Raw genomic sequence first — 25,511 nt, 5'->3', positions numbered from 1 at the left:
AAGTCCATTTATCAAGCATGTTTTATGGAATAATTCAGACAAGCGTGTTTGGCAAGCAGTAATTATCACATGGAGTACAAAAAACTGATAAAGTCTGGACATAGCCTAGACTAGATACAGCACAGGAGAGCTGTTTTCCAGTTCGGCCGTAAACTCTTCTGTGGAGTCAGAGACAACACAGCTTTGCTATATGAACTACAGGATGGACATCCCAGCTCTGACCTGTGAATGTTTCCGAATAGTTCCAAAGAAAATGAACAGGATTTAACCTTCATATCATGGGGTTTCTAGAAGCATTTTGCCTTGCATGCAAAGCCAAGTTACTATGTATTTGAGAGTCATATGGCTCAATAGTTATTGTCATTTTTTTCCCCCTACTTATAAGACACAGTGAAAAACAAAATAGGTTTTAGTTTGGCTCAATAAATCTCAAATCATCCAGCAATAAAAAGTTCATCAATGATCCATAGTTTCTATTGAGAATTTCCTTCCTTTGGTTTTGTTGGTAGTGGTGTTTTTTGTTTTGTTTTGTTTTGTTTTGTTTTAATAGAAGACTTCCCCTCCCCACAATAAACCACAAAACAATTTTTACCCTCTTTATATGTGTTGAAAGAGAATTAAATTCCTGAATGGAAATTGTGTTTTCCTTTAATTCCTGACAAACTGTATCCTATACCTGACAGCCACAAGGTAGGAAGGCAGCTGAGTTATTCAAAGAAGCATTCTGTTCCTGGTCTTGCCATTCAATATCACAGGGTGTGATGAAAACTGGAACAAATATGGAAATCGCAGAGGTGCCAGAACATTACATTTAAAAAATGGAATTATTTGAGTCAATCTGGAATGTCTGGTTCTTTTGGTTTAGGCCTCATGGGTAGCATTGTGCTTCAAAAACAACTTGAATTGGCTACCAGAATTCCAGAAGGGTAACATAATCTCGTACCTTTGTGAAGAGATGCTTATCTTTGTCTACTGTTAACAGAAAGAGGCTGGATTCTTCCACCTTTTCATGTTTCAAAATGAAAATTGTTCAAGTAAGTGTCAAACCCGAATGGAATTTGGAAACAAGAATGGGACGGTGTAATTTCTCAGTTCTTTTCAGTTTGTGCTAGTCTTTATTTGAAATAAATGCCCCCCCATGAATCAAATCCTTTATAGCTACAGAAATATGGGAGTTGGGAGAGCCTCATCCTCACCACTTCCCACTCTGTGATTTGGCAGTCAGAGAGAAGTTCTCAGAGTTAGTAATCCTGAATACAAGGCTCAGACCTGAGAGGAGACAGAGACACAGAAATGAGACCCAGGAGTGGCAGAGGTTCACCTCCTCTTCTGGAAAATGTAGCCTAGAGCCCAGTGACCTCTGCCCCCTGCCAGTGATGCTACTGTCCCTGCCAAGGCCTTCACGGAGGGCTGTGACCACAGGGCAGGTTTCATTTCTCCCCTGTCACCAACACACAAAGTTGTAGGGGTGTTGTCCAACCACAGTCAAGGGTTGGGGCAAACCAGAGGGAATTACAGCACACGAAGGAAGGAATTTTAAGCTATGTCATCCAACAAAGGGGAAAAAAAATCCCCACCAAGTTAAGGGGACACACCCAAACTGCTAACCTTGTTGACTTCTTGTCGCAGAGTTCAATGAATCCCCAGGCACCTTTGGGACTCCGGAGTTTCTTCCTGTGGGGCTGGTCTAATTCCATCACTCCTCCGTGCAGTTGACACCTCCATGCCTGGTCTATCCCACCTAGAAGAAGAATCCAGTGGCTCCAGCAAGACAATCCACGATGTCCTGGGGGAGTCTAGGGTCCAGTTCCTTTGAAAATGTTGCCTTCAGTCGGGGTTACAGATTTATCTCTGAATTTTTCTACTCGGAATGCGCACGCATTCTCACACACGTGCTTCTCAACCTTTAATGTGCCTGTAAACCACCTAGGATGGGGATTGAAGCTGCATTTCTTACAAGCTCCCAGGTGAGGCTGCTGGTGTGGTCAGTGGCCCACATTCTGAATAGGGAGGATCTAATCAATATTCAATCCCTATTTGACTGTCTTCAATTATCCCAAAATATCTTTGACAGTTCTTTCCCTTTTTTTAGTCAGGATCCAATCAGGGATCACGCACTACATTTGACTGTCCTGTCTCTTTAAGAAAGAGGATGTGAGCTTTTAGTCGGCTGCTTACGGGGTTACACAAAGACCCAGTGAAAGTGTTAGCATTTCCCCTGTGAGACCTCCACTCCATTAAATATGTAGACAAAGACCACACTCCTTACAGCCTCTGTGAGGGAGGCACAGAGGAGAGAGTGATGTTTTCAGTTACATCTGAAAGGACCTACCTGGGCCAGCAGTATCATGGCGACCAGGAACCTGGAACTCCCCTCCCTAAGAATATGAAAGCAATGATGAGTCTTACAAAGTGTTGGATTTAACTGAATATGCAAGAAGAATGGAATTGAATGTTTGGCCACAGCTCCAGACCTATTGTAGAAAAACACTCAGTGCCATCCAGATTGCAAAGGGTGGAGTGACTGGCCAATGTGCAGGAGTTTTGTTCTGGAAACTGCAGTAAGTGGTGGCTTTCTTCTTCTTCAGACTGCCAGTCACAGTGGCTGTGTGCACACCGGAAGAGAGTTGAAAAAGATGTAAACAAAACAGAAAAGATGAAGAAAGGAGCAAATAAGGCAGCACCTGAAACCCACAATACAAGTGAAGCAGCAACAGTTTATCAAACAGAACACTGTGAGATCCGGTGGATTTGTGGGAGGACTTGCGTCTTAAGGATATGAATATTGTGTCATAGTGGAGTTGCCCTTAAGAAGAGAAATAGTGGGCGCCTGGGTGGCTCAGTGGGTTAAGCCTCTGCCTTCGGCTCAGGTCATGATCTCAGGGTCCTGGGATCGAGCCCCGCATCGGGCTCTCTGCTCTGCAGGGAACCTGCTTCCCTCTCTCTCTCTGCCTGCCTCTCTGTCTACTTGTGATTTCTCTCCGTCAAAATGAATAAATAAAATCTTTAAAAAAAAAAAAAAAAAAAAGAAGAGAAATGGTGTCAACAAGGTGATTTCTCAACATTACTCACGGGCAGATTCTCCAGGGCAACGAGAAACAGCTAGGTGGACAATACCAAACTCCCAACTGAGTGGTTTGCCACTGAAGTTTGGCAAACTAGTATCTGCTATAAAAACAAGCTATAAGGCATATATACAATACTATCCCTGAGAAAAACATGTCTTTCATTATTTTTTTTTAAAGATTTTATTTATTTATTTATTTGACAGACAGAGATCACAAGTAGGCAGAGAGGCAGGCAGAGAGAGAGGAGGAAGCAGGCTCCCTGCAGAGCAGAGAGCTCGATGCGGGCTCCATCCCAGGACCCTGGGATCATGACCTGAGCTGAAGGCAGAGGCTTTAACCCACTGAGCCACCCTGGCGCCCCAGCTTTCATTATTTTTTTAAAAATTGCATTTTTATTAACACATAATGTATTATTTGCTTCAGGGGAACAGGTCTGTGATTCATCAGTCTTACACAATTCACGGTACTCACCATAGCACACACCCTCCCCAGTGTCCATCACCCAGTCACCCCGTCCCTCTCCATTCAACCCCCACCCCCCGCAATCGTCAGTTTGTTTCCTGAGATTAAGAGTCTCTTATGGTTTGTCTCCCTGCTTTTGTTTTTAAATTAGCCCACAAACTTCTACCATTGGATGTACATATGTAAAGAAAAAAAATGTGCTGGATATATTCCCCAGTGAAGTATTATATTTTTTTCATCTAAATAAGATGTTCTTTGTTTTACTTTGTAGTATAGTGCTGCCAATAATTAAAAATTTTTACTACAGCTTCGACATTAAGGTTGGCTCTTTTTTAAAAGATATGTTTGCTATACACTGAAGAGCAGTAATGTCCTTTGTGGAAGGACTTAGAAGTGATAGAATAATTAAAGATATTAAACAGACTTAATACCAAAAAGAGAGGAAGGGAAAAGGAAGGAGGGAAAGAAAAGGAAAGGGAAGGCAAGGCAAGGCAAGGCAAGACAGGAAGCACCTGGAGTTGACACTGTAGTGGTTAGGTTAGGGTGTGTGTGTGTGTGTGTGTGTGTGTTGTACATGCAACCATTTACACTGACCTGGATTTTGTGAAGCAAGTGCAAGGATATGGCTCCTACCTCAGAATAGCAGCACAACACTTAAACACAACTGCAAAAGAGTTTATTGTCTTTGTTCTCAGACTTAAAGATCCTATCCATTCCCTCCAGAGAAAGTAGCATCCAGTGCTATATACAAGCATGGTGACCACCAATGGGTATACAAACTTCATTTCCTCTTTCTAAGAGCTTAGATTTTAAATCCGTTTAGTTCCTTCTAGAATAACTTTCCCAGGGGCTCTAGCAGGATGGGCCACAGGGACCTGTAACCGTCCAAATCTCACTACAGTGTCCAGAATGGGTTCTGCAATTGCCTCCCTCACTGGGTGGGTCCATCAATACTCACCTCTGCAAACTTGCCGTGGTGGACTCTGCTAAAATGTGAGTATTGCCTAGAAGGAATGATGCAAGAGTAATCCTTACGGTCGGCTGGCTAGCAGTCTCTCTCCTAAAGAATCAGGAATCTGGATGGGAGATGAACAGACACAGGGAACCCAGATAAACAGAAAGCACAGCAGATCATCTGGCATCCAGAATAAGAGTAAGCATCTCAAGAGAAAAGGTGGCATCAAAGGGAAACTAAGAAGTTCCCTATTGGCCAGCCTCACACTTTGTCATATGCTCAATCAACACACTGTTCTCCCATGCAGCACACAAATTACTTCACAGAATGAAAAAATATATATATATATATTCAAAATTTGAAGGTTTTAGATCCAGAAACTACTGCTCTCCCAATATGGTATTCCTCCTACAACATTTTTAGAGTATTTCAGCCTCTGCTTAACCATTTCCTATGTGGGATCCACGATATGCCTATGTCCCTGTAGAACACATAGTATGTATTATCACCCAACAGTTATTGAGTTCATTCAACATGGGCAACATCCTAAGGGCTTTACTCACACTCAATCATTTAATCTCTACAATAGTCCTGAAATGGTAGCTCTATTACAACCTCCATTTCACATATGAGGATACTGAGGTGCTGAGATATTTAATAACTAGACCAAAATTGCGTATCTCCAAGTTGGACCCAAGAAGTAGGATTCCAAGGCCGGTGATTTTTTATTTTAACCAGTTCTCTTAACTGCCTCCCAAGGAAACACAAAACAGAGCAACTGCTGCTTTACAGAAGAAGTTTAAATCCTAAAACATGTAGCACATATATTTTATATGCTCACTCAACTTAAAATTTCTAAATTCATAATGCAATGCAGTACAATGTACTTTTCTTCATAATGCCTTGCATTGGCTTTCTGCTTTTTCTGTTTTCTAGATTTTACTTCTGGTAAGCTTAACACAGACCTCCTGGGGAAAGTCTTGTGCCAGAGAGGAAAGATAAAGATTCCTTCCATAAGTCACCTGTGACAGGAAGCTTCCCTAAGGCTACAGGGGGGATTTGAGAATGGATTTATGGGGGAGGGAAGGGTAGGGAGATGGCTAAATATTGTCTGTGAGACGGTGACTTCCAAGTTGATCAATCTTGCTCTAGCCTATTTTTGATATTTGGTAGACATCTCCAGCTTACATCCAAACCAAAATATTTTATTTCTACCACCACTCCCCAACTAGTTCTCACCCACTTCATTAAAGCATACCACTGGATACCTAGTTTCATAGGCCAAAAACGTGGCAGTCATCCAACATTTCTCTCTCCCCTAACATCCACAGCAATCCCACTGGTAAGTCCTATTGGTTGTCTCTTCTCAAGACAACCAGCATTTAATCATTTCTCACCACCTGCCATCCCCATAAACTCTGCTAAGCCACCATCATCTCTCGCCTGGATTACTGCACTAGCCTCCTGGCTGGTCTGTTTTCTTCTCCTCTTGCTCCCTCAAAGATGGTACTCCATATGCAAGCAGTGATCTTTAAAGGCATAAGTCATATCATTTCTCTCCCTGCTCAGAACCTTCCAATGGCTTCTCATCAAATTTGGAATGAAATAAAAATTCCTCATCATGGTCAACAGCATAGACTCTACATGATCTGGTTCCTGTCTCCCTCTGAAAGGTCATCAGCTACCACGTTCCTCTTGCTCATTTCACTCGAGTCACATTGGCTGCCTTGCTGTTCCTTCAACACTCTAAGTTTATTACCCCTTGCATTTGCTTGTCCCTTTGCCTAGATTGCTTTTCCTTATCCCTAAATCTTTTTAGAGCTTACTCCTTAATTTTATTCAAATATCACTTCCACAGAGACACCTTCCCCGGACACACTTCTTTTTTTTTTTTTTTAAGATTTATTTATTTGAGATCACAAGTAGGCAGAGAGGCAGGCAGAGAGAGAGAGAGAGAGAGGAGGAAGCAGGATCCCCACTGAGCAGAGAACCCGATGTGGAGCTCAATCCCAGGACCCTGAGATTATGACCTGAGCTGAAAGCAGAGGCTTTAACCTACTGAGCCTCCCAGGCACCCCCAGGACAGCTACTATTTTATAAGTGTGGGACACCTGGTGGCTCAGTGGGTTAAAGCCTCTGCCTTCAGCTCAGGTCATGATCCCAGGGCCCTGGGATGGAGCCCCACATCGGACTCTCTGCTTAGCAAGGAGCTTGCTTCCTTCTGTCTCTCTCTCTCTCTCTCTCTCTCCGCCTGCCTCTCTGCCTACTTGTGATCTCTGTCTGTCAAATAAATAAATAAAATCTTAAAAAAAAAATAGTAGCTGTCCCAACCCCACCTCCAACCATCACTTTATCTCCTTTTTCTACTCCTTTTTGTAGTATATATCACCCAATATCACATTTCATATTTCCTTTTTTACATATTTATGATTTTTCTCATTAAGAGATAAATTTTATGAGAGCAGGGATCTTATTTTATTTACAATTGTTTCCCCAGGGACCGGAACATTTTAAGTGTTCAATTAATTTAAACAATAAATACATTCTAACAAGTCTAAAAGTCATATTTAGACTTCCTTGCTGATATCCAGATCCGTATATCTCATGTATCTGTCTATGACCCATATGTCCCAAAGGAAACTCACACTCAGCATGTTAAACACGAGCTCATTATAACTTCCTGTTCTCTTCCCCAAGTTGCTCTTCCCTCCTCATTCCCAAGCTTAATTAACAACCCTATCATCCCACCTCACACAGAATTCTGGGCATCGTTGTCGATCTATCAATCTATCATCAAACCCGGTCGTTTCTACCTGTATCAGACTGTGTTCTTAGTTACGAAAAATAGATGCCACTCTAGCCAGTTTAAGGAGGGGGGGAAAAAAAGAATCTATTAAATTGTTAGGTAGCACAGAGAATATTCAAGAGGGCCTGTGAGCCAGGCTGTCCATAGAAACCGTGCTGCTGCTACCATTGGCACACTGTGCATCCCAGACAAACCCTAGGGGGAAGACGGACTGTGGAACTCAGTGTTGCGGTACTATCCTCATCAGAATGGATTCCATGTGCTATCTCCTACTTCGCAATCCTCTTTCCCAAAACAAAGTCCTGATGGGCAGAGCCCAGATTATATGCCTGTGAACTCTCTGACAGAGACACGGGAAAAGTGAGTTTCTGGCCTCTTCTTTGAGAATGGACACTAAGTTTGGAAATTCCCCAACCATAGGAAGGGTGTTTGAGAAATGTTAGGCAGCTGTAATGCATCGCAGACATCAGTTAACACTATCTTCTACGTTCCCAGTCTATCCCACCAACACTGACTCAGCTCTAGTCTTCAAAGCGCGTGGTCTTGACTAATGTGATAACTTCCTAACGGGCTTCTCTGCCTCTTTTCTCACCTCCACACTAACGCAAGCAGCAGTACATCTAAAAGCAAGCCTTACCATGTCCCTCCCTTGCTTACCATCCATTATTAAAAAATGAAAAGTCCCTCAAAATCTCTCATTGCCCAGGCACCTGGGTGGCTCAGTCAGTCAAGCATCTGACTCCAGATCTCAGCTCAGATCTTCATCTCAGGGTCTTGAGTTCAAGCCCTGAACTGGGCTTCAGTCTTGGCGTGGAACCTACTTAAGAAATTAAAGCTTTCATTGCCTATAAATGAACTACAAACTCCTATGGTTGGCCTATAGAACTTTTCACAACAAGGAGCTGGTCCATCTTCCCGAGATTCTCTCCTTTCTTAGGATCCTGTGTTTCAGCTGCACTAAACTGCCCTTCTCCACATGTCACCTGTTCTTCTCTGTTTCTGTTGCTTTGTACACACTCCGACTCCTTGAAAAGGCCCTACTCTGATACCTTCAAACCTCATCTCAAGCATCACCTCTTCTCTGCCTCTACCCTGATCCCCTCATTCAGAACAAGACACACCCAGCTTGGGTCCTCCTTGATGCCTACCTCTATCAGTACTTAATCTATGATGTGGTTAACTGCTTTATGCCCAACTCCGAGCCAGGAAGGAACTAGACTGTGATCTCCGTGAGAGCAGGAAGGATTGCCTTACTTTTAGATCCCCAATCTGTTGTCTGGCTCATGGCAGACACAGTAAACTCTATTTGGGTGACTAGCAAGACGGCCACTGCCGAGAGTTGTCTCCATTTAGGGAGAACTTACAATGTGTCAGGCACTGTCAGGTAGGTCTGAGTACGCTCATTTTATAAATGATGGAAACTTCCCTGCTATCACACAACTAAGAATCAACTGACCTGAAATAGGAACTTGCATTTGATTTCAAATCCTAGACTCTTATTTAATATATTCTACAGCCCCTGTGAATAAACAAATGAGTATGCGGAAGAAAGGATAAACAAAGGGCTGTGTGAAACTACACTAGCTACAGTTACAATTCCTCCTTCTCGAGCCTGCACAGCCAGAACACTTTCCCTGCCCTTTTGTTATTTTATTTATTTCATTCTGCTTAAAATACAACTGCCTGGGAGACAGTGAGCTCCTTGGGGGCAGGAAGTCGTAGCTTCCTCATTTCTATGTCTATACCCACCCATTTGTATTAGTTTCCTGGGGTTGCCAAAATGAAGTATGGCCAACTGGTTGGCTCACAGCTCTGGAGGCTAAAGTGTGAGATCAAGGTATGGGTTGTTCCAGGCCTCCATCCCAGCTTCTGGTAGCTCCTTTGTTTGTGGCAGGAGAATGCTAATCTTCACATGGCCTTTTCCCCGTGTGCCAGTATCCACATCCCCCTTTCAGAAGGAGACTGTCGCTTTGGACTAGGACCCACCCTAATGACTTCATTTTAACTCGATCATCGGCAAAGACCCTATTTCCAAATAAGGTCACATTTATAGACACTGGGAGTTAGGACTTCAACGTATTTGGCGGCGGGGGTTGGGGGAGGACAAAAATCAACCCATAACACCATGTATCTGGCAAAGTGTCTTGCAGTTAGCAGATGCTCAGTTCAGGTTTGTTAAAAGACCTTGAGAGCCCTCCCCTCCCCCACCAGTAAGACCTGGCCTCCAGTCAGTATGTTTGAGACCCTCCACCCAAGGGCAGAGGTGAGGTAGATAAGCACTGTCTAATGGCCACTTCATTACCTGCTAAATATCTGCTTGGCTGGTGGGTGGAGAGGAGCCAAGGTAAACGAGGCTCATCTTCTCTTGGAAAACAAGGTTTCCTCCCAGGAAAGATATAATATCCTGGGGCTCATTTGTGGATAAGAAGAAAGGGATTTGGGCAGACTGCTTTTATGGCAGCGGTGTGGGCCAAGAAGTTGTAAACATGCCATCTTCTGGAATGTGTCTGCCTGCTTCACTTGGCAGATTCTTCAAGGACTGGATGAGCTCCAGCCAATGTCCAAGTCTCTGCGTCCTTACTTGGGGCCCATAAGAATCAGTCCTGTATCCATATCCCACTCCTCCGTGCCTCCCTGTCTCACCCCTAGGCCTCAGGGAAGTTACTCCTATCTTATTTTTTAAATTTAGACACATATCATATTGAGCACCTCTTAGATGCCTGGCACTTTTTGCACCTTGTGCCATTCAGTCTTTGCCATAGTCGCAGAAACAAGAGTTTTCATTTAATTGCAGAATACACCTACTTTAAAATGAATAAATTTTATTTGTAAAATTTAAAAAATAATGATAGAATGTGTAACCAGTGACAGGATAAGAAACAGAATACTATCAGTATTTCAGAAGTTTCTGTGGACCTCTCTCCAGTGATACCTCCCTCTCTTCCCTGCAAGAAAAATAGCATCTTAATTCTGTTTTAATCAGAGCCTTGCTTCTCTTTATAGTTTACCAATGATGTTTGCCTCTCTTAGAGTATAACACTTAGTTTGGCCAATTTTTTCTTTAAATAAATGGAATCATACTGCTTGCAGTAATCTTAATAGCTTATTTCTTTCGATCATCATTATGTTTTTATTTATTTATTTTATTAACATATAATATATTATTTGCTTCAGGGGTACAGGTGTGTAATTCATCAGGCTTACACACTTCACAGCACTCACCATAGCACATACCCTCCCCAATGTCCATCGCCCAGTCACCCCATCCCTCCTACCCCACACCCCTCCAGCATCCCTCAGTTTATTTCCTGAGATTAAGAGTCTCTTATGGTTTGTCTCCCTCCTGATCCCATCTTGTTTCATTTTTTCCCTCCCTACTCCCCATGACCCCCCGCCTTGCCTCTCAAATTCCTCATATCAGAGAATGTGGTAATTGTGCTTCGCTGATTGACTTATTTTGCTCAGCACAATACCCTCTAGTTCCATCAGCATCGTTGCAAATGGCAAGATTTGGGGGATTTTTGATAGCTGCATAGTATTCTGTCATATACCATACCATGTACCATTTCTTCTTTATCCGTTTGTCTGTTGATGGACATCTAGGTTCTTTCTACAGTTTGACTATTGTGGACATTGCTGCTGTAAACATCTGTGTGCATGTGCCCCTTCGGATCACTACATTTGTATCTTTAGGGTAAATACCCAGTAGTGTGATTGCTGGGCCATAGTGTAGCTCTATTTTCAACTTTTTGAGGAACCTCCTCATTATGTTTTTAAAGATTCATCCATGTTGGGATGCCTGGATGGTCCAGTTAGTTAAGCCACTGTTTTGGCTCCGGTCATGATCCCAGGGTCCTGACATCGTGTCCTGCATTGGGCTCCTTGCTCACAGGGGAGCCTGCTTCTCTCTCTGCCTCTGCCTGCCACTCTGCCTGCTTGTGCTCTCTCTTTCTGACAAATAAAAAATAAAATATTTTAAAAAATAAGATAAAGATCCATCCATGTTGATACATGTAAAAGTAGTTTAGTCATTTTCTCTGCTATGTAATTTTCCATTGAATAGAGAAACACAATCTACCTATTCTACTCTATAGACATTCATTGTGTTATTAATCAGAGCTATTATAAACAATGCTGCTAGTACATTCTTTTATATGTATTTCAGTGCACATAGGCAGAATTTCCCTAGCCACATACTCAGAAATACAATGGATGGTTTTAGGGTAAGTACATTTTAACTTTACTAGGCCCTCAAATTTTAACTTTACTAAGATAAGCACATTTTAACTTAACTAGGTAAGGTGTTTTTTAGATGCTTTTTCCAAGTTACATTCCTGCTAACATGGAATGAGAGGTCTCATTACAGTATGGCCAATATCTAGAATTATCAGAATTAAAATTTTTGCCCATTTGATGAGGAAGGAAATTCTAATTTTAATATGTATTTCCTTTATTACTAAAAAGGATGAACACTAGTGAGGTCGAACCCCTCTCTCATAAGGGACCTATCTTTGTCCATTTTTCTATTGGATTGTGTTGTCTTTCTCTTATTGATTTGTATTATTCTTAAAAATACTCGGTACTAATCTTTTTGATTATTGATTTAATATGTTGAAATACCTTCTTTGTCTTTATGCCTTTTCTTTTTACTCTGTATATAATGTCTTTTGATGACAGACCTTTAACAGAATTGAATTTTTCGATATTTATTTCATGGTCTATGTTTTTTTTTATTTTGCTTAAAGAAATCCTTCTTTACTCTTAGAGTAAACTAGGATAGTCTTTGAGTATCCTAAAGATAATCTAATTTGTCTTCTAAAATTGTATTAGACCTTTGCCTTTCATATTTAAGTCTTTATTCCACTTGAACTTGCTATTTGTACGTTAGGATTTAATTTCAGGTTTTTCCATATGGACAGTCAATTGTCCCTACACCATTTCTTTCTTCACATGCTATCTACAGTGGTTTCTTTGTCTTAACCCACTGTGCCACCCAGGCACCCCAATGGCTACTTTGTCTTAATTCAAGTTTCCTATGTACATGTCTGTTTGGTGGAGCCCTCTATGCTTTTCCATTGATCTGTTTGTCTGCCACTGCACCAATATCACATTAACTTAATGCCTATAGCTTTATTAGGTCTTGGTATCTGGTAGGGCAAATCCCCTAGCTTCTCTTTGCCTTCCCAAGAGTATCAGCTATTCTAGGACTTCTGCTTTTTCATAAAAATTCTAGTAATAATTTGTCAAGGTCCAGGACAATCTCTGGAGAATATTGACTGGAACTCTACAGAATCTTGATATTTAACAGTCCTTAAAGCTATTGAAGCTTCTGGGGCACCTGGGTGGCTCAGTGGGTTAAAGCCTCTGCCTTTGGCTCAGGTCATGATCCCAGGGTCCTGGGATTGAGCCCCGCATTGGGCTCTCTGCTCAGCAGGGGGCCTGCTTTCTCCTCTCTCTCTGCCTGCCTCTCTGCCTACTTGTGATCTCTGTCAAATAAATAAATAAAATCTTTTTTAAAAAAAAAGCTATTGAAGCTTCTTGTTGAAAAATCTGCTATATGCCTTCCTTTATTAGGACTTCTTTAACCTTTCAATAAAGTTCTATAATTTTCTTCACAAAGTAGTTTCACATTTTCTTCTTAGATTTGTTCCTACTTACATTTTGGTGTTTTCATAAGTGATTATTTTCTTTCTTTTTTTTTTAAGTGATTATTTTCTTTAAAATACTTTTTTTTAAACTAAACACTGATGATGAATAAGATTGACTGTTCACATATTGCTCTTACATCCAGTCTTTCTCCAAACTCACTTATTCATCCTCAATCTGTAGATCCTTTTGGGTGTTCAGAGCCTTTCTTTTTATTTACATTTTCAAGCACTAGCTATGCAAACAATGTTATTTTTTTCTTTCTTATCTTTTCTAATTTTCTAGTCTCTGCATTGCCTAGTATTTTCCAATAAAATACGGGGTGTCAAATGGACTTCCCTTTTTTATTTTTTATTTATTTTATTTTATTTTATTTTTTTTTTTTGGACTTCCCTTTTTTAGATCTTAAATAGAACATTTCAAGTTTGGGGTACCTGGTAGGCTCAGTGGGAAGAATATGTGATTCTTGATCTTGGGGTTGCGAGGTTGAGTCCCACATTAGGAAGTAGATTGAACTTAAAAAAAATAAAAAGAACATTTTCAGTATTTCCTTTTAAATTAAATGCTTTCCATAGATAGTTTTGTGGACTCTGTTTTCCAGGTTAGGTACATCTCTTTTTTACCTCTAGTTTCTTTTTTTAATCATGAATAGGTGTTACATTTTATCAAATATTTTTCTGAGTCATTTGAATCTGGTGGCTCTTTTGTTTTGTTGTTTTGTGTATGTGGAAAGTTTTTAAAGTATTATGTATTTTTAAAACTAAGGTAGAACTATTCTAAAGAAAGAAAGAAAGAGAGAAAGAAAGGAAGAAAGAAAGAGGAGGAAGGGAGGGAGGAAGAAAAAGAGAGAAAGAGAAAGAAAGCAAGCAAGAAAGAAAGAGGGAGGGAGGGAAGAAGTAGGGAGGGAATGAAGGAAGAAGGAAGGGAGGGAGGGAGGAAGGGAGGGAAAGAGAAAGAAAGACGGACTATTCAGATTTTCTGGGAGGTTTTTTGTGTTTACAAATGTTTACAAATGTTCTATTTTTTGAGTCAGTTTTTGAGTTATATTTTTCTAGGATTCAACCCATTTCATCCAAGTTTTCAAATTCATTGATATAAAGTTCATAACGTCTGCTTTTCACTTATTAAATATTTTCATAATTGCAATTTTGCTTTGCACTTTTTTTCCCTCTTCCTTTTTTTTTTTTTTAAAGATTATTTATTTATTTGAGAGAGAGCATGAGCGAGCACGAGCAGGGAGGAGGAGCAGAGGGAGAGGCAGAAGCAGACTCCTGGCAGAGCAGGAACCTGATGTGGGGCTTGATCCCAAGATCTTGAGATCATGACCTGAGCTGAAGGTAGGCGCCCAACCAACTGAGCCACCCAGGTACCTCTTTCTTCTTGTTTTCATTCACAGTGTGCTGTTTTCCTGGGATACTTTTTGAGTTTTATTTTATCATGAGTTGTCCTTTTTCCTTGCAACTTTATCTGAAGAAAATGTTAAAGGGTTGAGTGAAGTTGAGTTCCTTTCAAGAAGATTCAAATTACTTCTGTCAGTCTCCTGGGGCACTATTCTGGTACTACTTTAAGTTGATTCTTCATGCAACATTTTTTTGACCACACAGGTGGTATGAATTCAGACTGATACATCCTTCTGAGGGCTCAGTTATGTATGGTTCTCTGATTCTGGGGGAGTTGTTTTGTCTCTCCACCTAGTGACTAGGTCAAGGTAAGGAAATATTATATTGCTCTGTCCCTCCTTGCTCTCATTTTCTGTGTAGCAACCTTCAGTGTAGGATTTTTTGTTTGTTTTTGTTTTTTGTTTTTTTTTCTTGTTCATGCCTTTGGGATCCCAGTTTATGCTAGGATGTCTAACTTAATCTCCACTTTAGACAAGCTCAAGGCTTTATCTCCTCCCTCTCAAGTCCTGCACATCCATCAAAACAGAAGTTCAAGTTTCCTGGCCTGGGCAAAAACCTCAGAGTAAAAATCACCTTTTTCCTGAATTACCTCTGGGTTTCTGCTCTTACCTCAATTTTGGGATTCACAGATGCTTTACTTTTAGGACATTTTAACAATGTAGTTAAATAATGAAAACAAAAACAAAAAACACTTTTTCCCCCCTCTTCTTTCATTTTAGTTGTTACAGTTGGAAGGGTTAGTCAGTGCATCTAATTTGTTATACTGCCAAAAACTGAAACCCAAGTGGCCTTTCTAGATAAGTAAAATGAAGCTTAGTAAAGCTATACCCAAGTCCAAAAGCTAGCAAGTGAGTAGTAATGACACCTGAAAGGAACCACAGGTAGCCTGAACTCTCACACAGCCCTTTGGTTGATGGACACATACCGGGCAAATGATTTAATGCCAGATTCTCATGCAAAAAGTTCCAGGAAGTCTTCTATCCCCTGGAAAGTGGAAGTTGATATTGTTTCTAAGGGAAGAGTGACTGCTTCCCTTTGTGGTCCCCTCTTCCATGTCATCTGCCCATTAATACCATCTTGCAATTTTGTCTGTTATATAAGTGGGCAAATATAGGGATAGGGACCTTTGTACAATCAGCCAGGTCAGAACTTTGACCTAGAGCATGCATGCCCTTTATTCCTTCATTTAACAAACATTTGTTGAATATGTTGCTATTCCCTAGGGACTCACTGAAAACAAGACCTAGTATCTGTTCATTTTGCTTACAGCTGAGGGTGGAGAGAGGGGAATGGAGCAGACCTTGTATGGGTAGGATGGTGTCGCAAAGGGGTAAGAACTGGGTGCCATGGCAGGATGACAGAGTCAGGGCGCCAGGGAGACCTTTCTGAAAGAAGTGACATCCAAGCTGAGACCTGGGGGCAGAGAGAAACTGGTCAGACAGAGAGAAGAGGAGGCCGCAGGACTCCACACACACGAAGTCCTGGGCCCAGGGGTTGAGGTGAGGAGCGGCATGAGACAAGGCTGGAAGGTGGGTAGAGAGGCACATGGGGGAAGTGTCGTTTCTGTTGCCTTAAGAAGTTTGGACTCAGGGCGCCTGGGTGGCTCAGTTGGTTAAGCGGTTGCCTTCGGCTCAGGTCATGATTCCAGGGTCCTGGGCTCTCTGCTCAGCAGGGAGCTTGCTTCTCTCTCTCCCCCTGCCTGCTGCTCTGCTTACTTGTGCTCTCTTTCTGTTAAATAACTAAATAAAATATTTTTTTAAAAAAAGAAGAAGAAGAAGAAGAAGAAGAAAAAGTTTGGACTCTGTCTGGAAGAAAATAAGAAGCCAAGGGTTTTAAGGAGAGTTCACTTGAAAAATCACTCTGACTGCATTATGGGGATAGGCTGCACAGAGGAATGAGATTACGGTGGCCTGTGGGGACTGAGACATATTTAGGAAATGAGGGCTTTGGAGTTCTACTCCTGGCCCCATCACTTTATAGCTGTGTGTTTTTAGGCAAATTGCTTAGCCTCTTTTGCCTCCCTTTCCTAGTCTGTAAAGCAATAGTATGATGGGATCCACCTTGTAGTGCTGTTGTGAGCTACTGGGTGAGCTAACACACCCAGAGTCCCTTTGACAATACCTCTCGTCTACTAAGGGTTTAATCTTACTGGTATCTGAACAGACAGGCAGGACTTACTGAGTGAGTCAATAAAGGCGGTGGGGAGAGAAGAGTCAAAGATGACTGATGGAGGGGAGGTGGTCAGGAACCCAGGTGAGGGGCAGGCCAGTCCAGTAGGAGGACGCATGGGACATCCACGCAGAAAAATCTAGTCTCCAGCAGCTTTGGTAGACGGAGAAGACATCCCCAGGCAGACACACTGAGCTGAGTCATAAAGGACAAGTAAGAGCTATTGAAGTGATGGGGAGAAGTGGGGAGGAGAGAAATTATTTAAGGGCAGACCAGCAAGAGAGTAAGAGAGCTGGAGCAAGGCCGAGAAAAGCACAGTGGGAGACAGAATGAGGAAAAGGCAGGGGTCTGATCTTAAAAATAGTGCTGTGGAATTCAGGTTTTACTCTCTCTTCTCAATACCCATAAGGAGGTCATCTTTCTTTCTTTCTTTCTTTCTTTCTTTCTTTCTTTTTTTTCTCTCCTTACTTTTTCTGGAACACACTGACTTGTTAAAATGTCCCCAACACCCAAAATGCCCTTCCCCTATTACTTGAGCTTAATGAAAATAGTTAACAGCATGTCTATTTTATCAATGTGGTAGCTTGGTATATAATAATGTCTTTTGCGGGCCTAGACGTCTCCGTAATTCTGCATCAAAGGGTTTCTTTCCAGAAAGTAGACTTGAGACCTGGCTACCTTTTTCTCTGTGAGACATCCAGCCCAGATGACAGACTTTGATGGTGAAGAAGCAGCTTCTCTGCTCCTCTTCACATGTCAAGTCTGTGGCAAAGAGCCAGCTAGAACCCTGGACTTCGCTCACTGTCAAACTCTTCACATGATTTGTTCTTTCCGCCTTAGAGGCTTGGTAAGCCACCCAAATTTAAGCCAGAAATGTAGCTTCAGGCCAACACTGACAGAACATCCTCACAATTTTCCAACATCAGGAGCCCAGGTGTGCTGGTCAGGATTCTTCATGCCCTTCCCCCTCACTCTTCACAGACCTCAGTTACTGTAAACTGCCTGCTGCAGCACCATCATCAGTCAGCCTCCCCCGAATTTGGCCAGATGAGTCATGGGCTGCTGATTCCACATCCTTCGTGAAACTTCCTGAAATCCTGCACCTTGGTATAGGTCTATAAAATTGGGTCAGTGCCATTCCCGGCACTTTGCAGCATCGCTAATATTGTCCCAGGGGCTTATTAACTTCTGGCCCCATAGGTTCGTTCATGATCAGGGAAGCATTAATTTTAGTGGAAAGCTCTGGGATTCTGCGGGAAACCAGTCCTGGGTTCAAACCCTGCCTCTGTCATCCACTAGTTGTATAATCTCCAACAAGCTAAACCTCTATTTCCTCACCAGGAAGATCTCCTATTATACGACAATGATAATGACTACTTGGAAGGGTTACTGGAAGGATTAGAAACAACCCTATAAAGAACCTAGCATGTAGTAGGTACTCAGAAATTGACAGCTACCATTAATAATGGGATTTTGAGAGCACCTGGGTGATTCAGTCGTGATGTGGCTGTCTTTGGCTCAGGTCATGATCTCAGGGTCCTGGGATTGAGCCCCGAGCTGGGAGCCCACTTCCCCCTCCCTCTCTGCCTACTTGTGATCTCTCTCTGTCAAATAAATAAATAAAATCTTAAAAAATAATATTTTTAATCCTATTTTTAAAAATAGGATTTTGTAGGATCTAAGCCTTAGGGTATTAGACTGTGTGGTCAATTTCAGAGTTTCTGAGAGCAGGTCTAGCCATCAATGCTGACACACAGTTTCTTGCCAGGCCAGGAAATAAGGTAGGTCGGTGGTAAGGAGGGGTGCACAGGTGATCTTTAGGGTAAGACTCTAAGGATTCTCCTGATTTTAGCCCATCCCCCATAGGACAGTGAGCAGATTAACGGGCACATCTGTCTCCATGGTTCATCCTTTCTTTGGGCCAAGGCAGAGTCTCCCTAGCTCCAGGGAACCTTTCTGTCTTCTTTATGAACCACTTTTACAATTTTCCCAAGGCTAATATTTAATATCTAATTTTCCAATTAGCACTTCTCAGTCACCATCTCCAACTAGTCCACAACACCCTTGGGACCTTTGATGGGATGGAATCTTTAATAGTTCCCACCCCACCCCAGCTCACCGCAACCCTCTCCTCCAGTAGAACTGGCTGAGAAGACGGGTGCAGGAAGAGCCTCTCGCCTCATTCCTAATGATCATTTCTTCATTCACTGTAGGTGGGTATCTCGGTCCAGCTCCAGTCTTTGTTCTGGTATCATTCTGGGCAGGGAGGGTGAGATATAGTACATACACAACTTACCTTTCAGGCTTACAAGCTTCAAATCCCCTCTACAGTTATGGCCGAACTGTAGGAGTGCCAGGAGAAAACAGGAGGCTTGCAAGGCTCCGCAAGGATAATCCTTTGGGATTTGAGCAATCTTCCCAGCCAGACGTTACAATGTGCTAACACCCTTGTGAGTCATGAACTAACTCATGGTCAGTTCTGTTTGGAGAACAGGATGAATAATTGAGAGTAACTGGGTGTTTGCCTGAATCTGGGCCTAACCCAGTATTTCTGTTTTCTTGTCTCTTTTTGCCTAAAACAAACATGTCTAGTTTCCCATCTTCTTCCACATTCCCTGCTTAATCTTGCACTGGCTTTTAGAGGAAAGTCCAAAGTCTTTAACACACTCTAAGGACCCCAATGGGTGGTCCTGCGTATGTCTCCAGAATCTCTATGCCAAGCTAGAAAGACTAGAAGTGAGGGCAGCCACATCCTTGCGGGACACATGCCTAAAAGCCATAAACCTAATTTATAAAACTTTTTCTTTTGGAATAATTTTATTTTATTTTATTTTATTTTTTTTTTTTTAAAGATTTTATCCATTTATTTGACAGAGAGAGATCACAAGAGGCAGGCAGAGAGAGAGGAGGAAGCAGGCTCCCCGCCGAGCAGAGAGCCCAATGCGGGACTCGATCCCAGGACCCTGAGATCATGACCTGAGCCGAAGGCAGCGGCCTAACCCACTGAGCCACCCAGGCGCCCCTGGAATAATTTTAGACTTCTAGACAAGTTGCAAAAAATAAAACAGAAAGTTCCCCCATTTCTTTAAACCAGCTTCCCTTAATGTTTACATTTTATGTGACCCTAGTACAATGATCCAAACCATGAAAATATCATTGGTACAATACTATTAACGGAACTACAGTCTATTTGAATTTCAGCAGTTTTCCCACTAACACCCTTTTTCTGTTTCAGGATCCAATCTGGGATCTCACTGTTGTATTTACTTGTCATGCTCCTTCTTAGTTTGTTTAATCTGTGAGTTTCTTAGTCATTCATTGTCTCTCAAGACCTTGACCTTCTGAAGAGTGCTGGTCAATTATTTCATAGGCTGTCCCTTAGTTTGGATGTCTGATGTTTCCTCGTGGTACTTTTTGGCAAAACTACTACAGAACTGCTGTTATACTCTTCTCAGTGCATCATAGCAAGGGTATGATACAAGATGTTGGTATGTCTTATTACTGGGGATAGCAACCATGATCACTGACTAGATTTTCTTCTTCATGCTTATCTTCTAAACATTTTCATTTCTTCTCTAATTATTCTTTCTCCTCTGGGGAACTCATCCTTTCTCATGAGTTGGAGTACCATCTATCTATACCTCAAATATAACCAAAGATAGATATATATATATGTATGTATGTACCTACATATATATTAAAGATTTTACTTATTTAATTGACAGAGAGACACAGAAAGCAAGAGGGGGAGCAGCAGGCAGAGGAGGAGTGAGAAGCAGTCTCCCTGCTGAGCAGAGAGCCCAACTCGGGGCTTTGGGGCTCGATCCCAGAACTCTGGGATCATGACCCGAGCCAAAAGCAGACACTTAACTGACTGAGCCACTCAGGCACCCCACTCCCCAGGTTTATATTTTTATGCTATATCTCTACTTTGAACTTTAGGCCATTTGTCCAATAGCCTACTTAATCTTTCCACTTGGATATCTAATAAGGATCTCAAATACAATATTCAAAACCAAACTCCTGAATTTCCAGCTATCTTCTCCATCTTTGTGAATAGCAATCGATCTTTCCAGTAGCTCAAGCCAAAAATTTTGATGTCATCTTTCACTCTTCACTTTCTTTCTCACTATATTCAACCATCAGAAAATGCTTCTGGGGGCGCCTGAGTGGCTCAGTGTGTTAAGCCTCTGCCTTTGGCTCAGGTCATGATCTCAGGGTCCTGGGATCGAGCCCCACGTCAGGCTCTCTGTTTGGCGGGGAGCCTGCTTGCCCCCCTCTCTCTCTGCCTACCTGTGATCTCTGTCTGTCAGATAAATAAATAAACTCTTAAAAAAAAAGAAAAAAAAGAAAATGCTTCTGGTTCTATATTAAAAAGCCATCCAGGGGCGCCTGGGTGGCTCAGTAGGTTAAGACTCTGCCTTCGGCTCAGGTCATGATCTCAGGGTCCTGGGATTAAGCCCCACATTGGGCTCTCTGCTCAGCGGGGAGCCTGCTTCCTCCTCTCTCTCTGCCTGCCTCTCTGCCTACTTGTGATCTCTCTCTCTGTCAAATAAATAAATAAAATCTTAAAAAAAAAATCCATCCACGTTCTACTACTTCTTACCACTTTCTCAGCTACCACTGTGATGTAAGTTACCATCATCACTACCATCTTCCCTTTGGATTATTGTAATTTTTGCTCAAATGATCTCCTCGATGTTGGCCTTATCTCCCTAGAGTCTTTTCTCCATAGAACAGCCACAGTAATCGCTCAAAAGTGTTAAGTCCGATCATGTAATTCGTCTGATCCAATAGCTTCCCATTTCCATTAAAAGCTAAAATCCTTTTCCAGTGGGCTTATAAGGCCCTACATGATCTAATCTGCCAAGTTCCATGGTCAGATCTCTGCATTTTCATGTTTTATGGCTCTCTCCACCTTGCTATCCCTTGAAAATAATCGTTTGCTCCTAACTGGAGGTCCTTGTTTGTGATTCTAGTCCTCTTTTTCCGTCATCCCCCATTCAGTAATGGCAACTCAATCAATCATGCTGCACAGATTGGAGTCTCACAGACATCCGCAATGATTTCTTCTCCCTCATGTCCAATTTGTCATCAAACACTGTGTATTTTTTCCCCTACATAAACCATGTTCAAACCTATTTCTCATCCTCATTGCTAATACCTGGGTTCATTATTACCTCTCTTCCCTGATCTCTTTGGCCACTGCCAATCAATTCTCCCCTCTGTGGCCCAAGTGTACTTTTCAAAATGCCAATCTGATCCAATCACAGCCTGCCTATATTCTCTTTAATGACTTCCCACAGCTGAGAGACATAGACCACAATTCTTAACAAGCCTTACATAGCCCTGCTAGGGTGGCCCTCATTCTCCATACTCCAGCCAAAGTGGACTTCTCTCCATTCCTCAGATGGCACAATGCTGCCCCCTGCCATGACCAACTCCTCTTTTTGGGAAACCCTCCGCCCCCCCATTCTGTCTCCACTCTCCAGGTCACTCCTTTGCCTAGCTAAAATCTATACCTATACATGTGCACATTGCAACTTAATTATCATTTCCTTGGAGGAGCTTCCCCGCTTCCTCCATCCAGAGAGAGTTTCTTTGTTTTATACTGTCAAAGAACCTTGCTTCATTCCTACAGAATGTTCACAGTAGCTTAAAATTGTCTATTCAGTAGTGGGATTATTCATCAAATATCTGTCTGCCCCATTAGACTGTAACTCTTATTATAGCAGAGAGCTAAGTGGTGGACACATGGTTGACATTCAATAAATATTTGTTGAATGAATAAATGAATAAATCAATGAATTGATGAAAATAAAATCATGTTTTTGAAAGACAGATCTGGCAAATCAATTAAAAGGAAGAGAAAGGTGAAGGGCAAGGGTTCTGTATAGTAAGTAGGCTGTTTGAGTAACATAGACCAGGAAAGAGGAAATAAAATTCTAAACAAGGATGGTGGGAGGGGAATGGAAAATAACTGGCTGGTGGGGGGAGCAGATGTATTGTGCTACTGATATACCAGCTTACCCACAAAAAGCCAGCAACACTGTGCTCATCCCAGATGTGGGCAGAGGTTCAACAAATGCCTGCCATGGTCAGCAGTCGCACCACCGGGGATGTTCTGTGGTGAAGACAAAAGGCACTTTCTAGGACAGTTTCTCTTTTAAAAAGACAAAGCCATTTGAATGACAAAGACATTCCAGGACCATTTTGCCATCCTTTGGACTCCGGGGCTTCATAAATAGGCTGGCTTCTATGTTATTTAACAGCATCTGATATATTTGATTACATTTTCGATTCAATAGTTCCATTACTACAAGAAGCAACTTCATTACCAGGAGGGCCCAGAGCCCAGACTATACTAGCTCCCTGTCATATAATTTAGCCTCAGTCATACCTCAGACAATATTTACACAAGGTCACTTCTTCAAACCATGTCTAGCCTTCCCAAATGACAATATTATTTATGCCAAATGCTTCTCCTAAGCGATGGAAAACTGCCAACTCTGGTTTAATAGGTTATACGGACAGGCTAGAAAAACATCATTTGTAGCACACACAGTTTATGCATTTAGTGTATAACTAGGCATACAGACTGATCATTGGAAACATGGCCGAAAGCTGGCCCCAGGAAAAGAAAAAAAAAAAAAAAGAAAGCCACAAAAGCACTAAGGTTTGGATCTTTCCTCCCCGATATTAGTTTTGGAAACCCTAGGTTTAGTCAGAATTATGAATGCACAAGAGAGAGCTGCCTCAGACTTCAGTGGCTACCTGAATATCCAAAATAGGGGGGAAACCTGCGAAAGGAAATTTAACTTGGGCGTATGTGCCCAGCAGCCATCCTCCTGTGGTTGCAAATTAATGTGACCATCCAGGGGAACAGGCAGCCCAGGGGCCTTTGGTAACAAAGAACAGTCTAACCCATTGATGTTAATTTACCAAATTATTCACATCCCACAATCTGGAATAGAAATCAGTGGCCAAAAAAATGCCTCCTCTACACCTCAGTCAAAACACCTATAAAAATCTAGATACCAGGAGGCAAAGTCTGGAACATAAATGACTTCATCCTGTTGCCAATGAGTTATTAAAGTACCGAATGATGGGGCCGCCAGCAGTGTCCGGGCTACCTTTGCTTCCAAGCTCTGTTCTTGGGGGTATCTTTAATAAGACATTTGGCCAAAATATATTGGTGACAACGCCTTTCTCTTAAAATCTAGTTAAGGTTACAAGTCATACCTTCCACTTAATCCCTTATAGACCACTGGAACTTTAAAAATCTCTGTAGCAGAAAATTAACAAACTTCAGGAGGTTGAGCTTTCACATAAAGTATACAATGTCTGTCCAGACTTGCATAAGTAGTTGATGATAAATATCACTAATAAATAATTTATACATTATTGTCCTTTAAATAGATAATTCCATTCCTGCATAAAAACGTCATATCTAATTTAAATTTTAGGAAACAAATGTCAATTATAAAGGGGTTTCAAAAATTCAAAATTTTTCCTTTGCATTGATAAATTTGGAATGATTCTTAGTCCTTAAAATGTGTTTTTTAAAGGCTGTAAGTGCTGTATTTTTGTACTCTTTCTGGAGGAGTTGCTTCCCATGGGCCCATCATTTGTTTAGTAGTACTTGAGATATCATTATGTATTAGTAATACTAGCATTAATCCTTTCTGATGAGCAGTTGGATGAGCAATCCCATGCCCAGGAATTATTTCACGACAATAATAAGAAACGAGTGCAGAGGGGCACCTGGGTGGCTCAGAAGGTTAAGCCTCTGCCTTCAGCTCAGGTCATGATCTCAAGGCCCTGGGATTGAGCCCCACATTGGGCTCTCTGCTCAGCAGGGAGTCTGCTTTCCCCTCTCTCTCTGCCTTGCCTGCTTGTGATACCTCTCTCTCTCTGTGTCAAATAAATAAATAAAATCTTAAAAAAGAAAAGAAAGTGTGCAGAGATATTACCACTACTTATTATTGGTAGTAAATGCACAATAATAAAAGACTGGTTAAACAAATTAGCCATATGATGGAATACCATATAGCCATAAAAAATGTTATAGAAAAATATCTAATCTATAGGAGAAAGTTTACAGTACACTAAAGGAAAAAAGAGACGACAAAACAATATATAGCAAGTACATATTCAGGTGGAATACTATAAAAATATTAACGCATACAGAACAGTCCTGAAGGCTCCCCAAAGTGATGTGGGCAGGATTTAGAAGGGAGCTAAGGAAGTGCACTAATGTGACTTCATTAATATCCGCAGGACAGAAAGACTTAGGGACATTTGGACAGGAGTTTTTACCAAAGCTCTTATTACAGCGGTAATTTGCGTCTCACCTGTCATCGTCCAAGCAAGGGAAGAACAGCATGGGCATTTTTCGCTGTTCCTAGCCCAGTGGTGGTTTGGACAGGGCCTGCAAAAGACTCCATCTGGTCTTTTCTCTGAAACACTTTCCTTAAGTCAAGAGCAGGAAACCTGACTTCAGTCTCACGCAGTGAGATCCCCTAGTCCTCTACAGGAAAGCACTGCCATATGGTTCCTAACATTATAGCACTCATGGGTAACCCCTGAAACCATCTTCATGTCCACATGATCCTACAGCATGGAGATTTATTAGGATATTGTAAATAAAACTTGGATAAACAGAAGCATGAAATGGGAGACCCCACAGGCTAGGGGAAAAAAAAGAAAAACAAACCTGCTTCGTCAGCTTCTCTGGCAAACAGATATGGGCCATGATTTATTAAAACAGGAGCTTTTTCAAGGCATGATTATAGTCAAGAGAAAGTTGAATAAAACTTTGGCTTAGCAGTGCCTCTGCATGTTTCTGCTAGACTTCCCTATTTGAACATTCTGTGGGCTCCCCAAGCTCAATGCATTGGAAGCAAGGATCATTCTCTTCTTTTTTTCCCTTAGCATCACTATTTGGATGGCACCTGAATAGAGGTGAAAGGTTAAGCAGAAGTGATGACTAAGAATTCTGGTCA

The 25,511-nt window shown here is 41.7% G+C and overlaps 1 long non-coding RNA gene across 1 annotated transcript; it reads right to left on the bottom strand.

The window, feature by feature from the left end:
• Positions 1 to 1,618: 1,618 nt before the first annotated feature.
• Positions 1,619 to 22,679, bottom strand: LOC122919280. Its single transcript, XR_006386783.1, has 4 exons — positions 22,537 to 22,679; positions 4,489 to 4,606; positions 2,333 to 2,378; positions 1,619 to 1,741 (listed from the first exon to the last, which is right to left on the bottom strand). It is a non-coding gene; the product is annotated as an uncharacterized LOC122919280 (long non-coding RNA).
• Between the last annotated feature and the right edge of the window lie 2,832 nt (positions 22,680 to 25,511).

Source organism: Neovison vison, chromosome 1, assembly GCF_020171115.1.
Source record: "Neovison vison isolate M4711 chromosome 1, ASM_NN_V1, whole genome shotgun sequence".
NCBI lineage: Eukaryota > Metazoa > Chordata > Mammalia > Carnivora > Mustelidae > Neogale > Neogale vison.
This window is presented reverse-complemented; position numbering and strand designations above follow the sequence as displayed.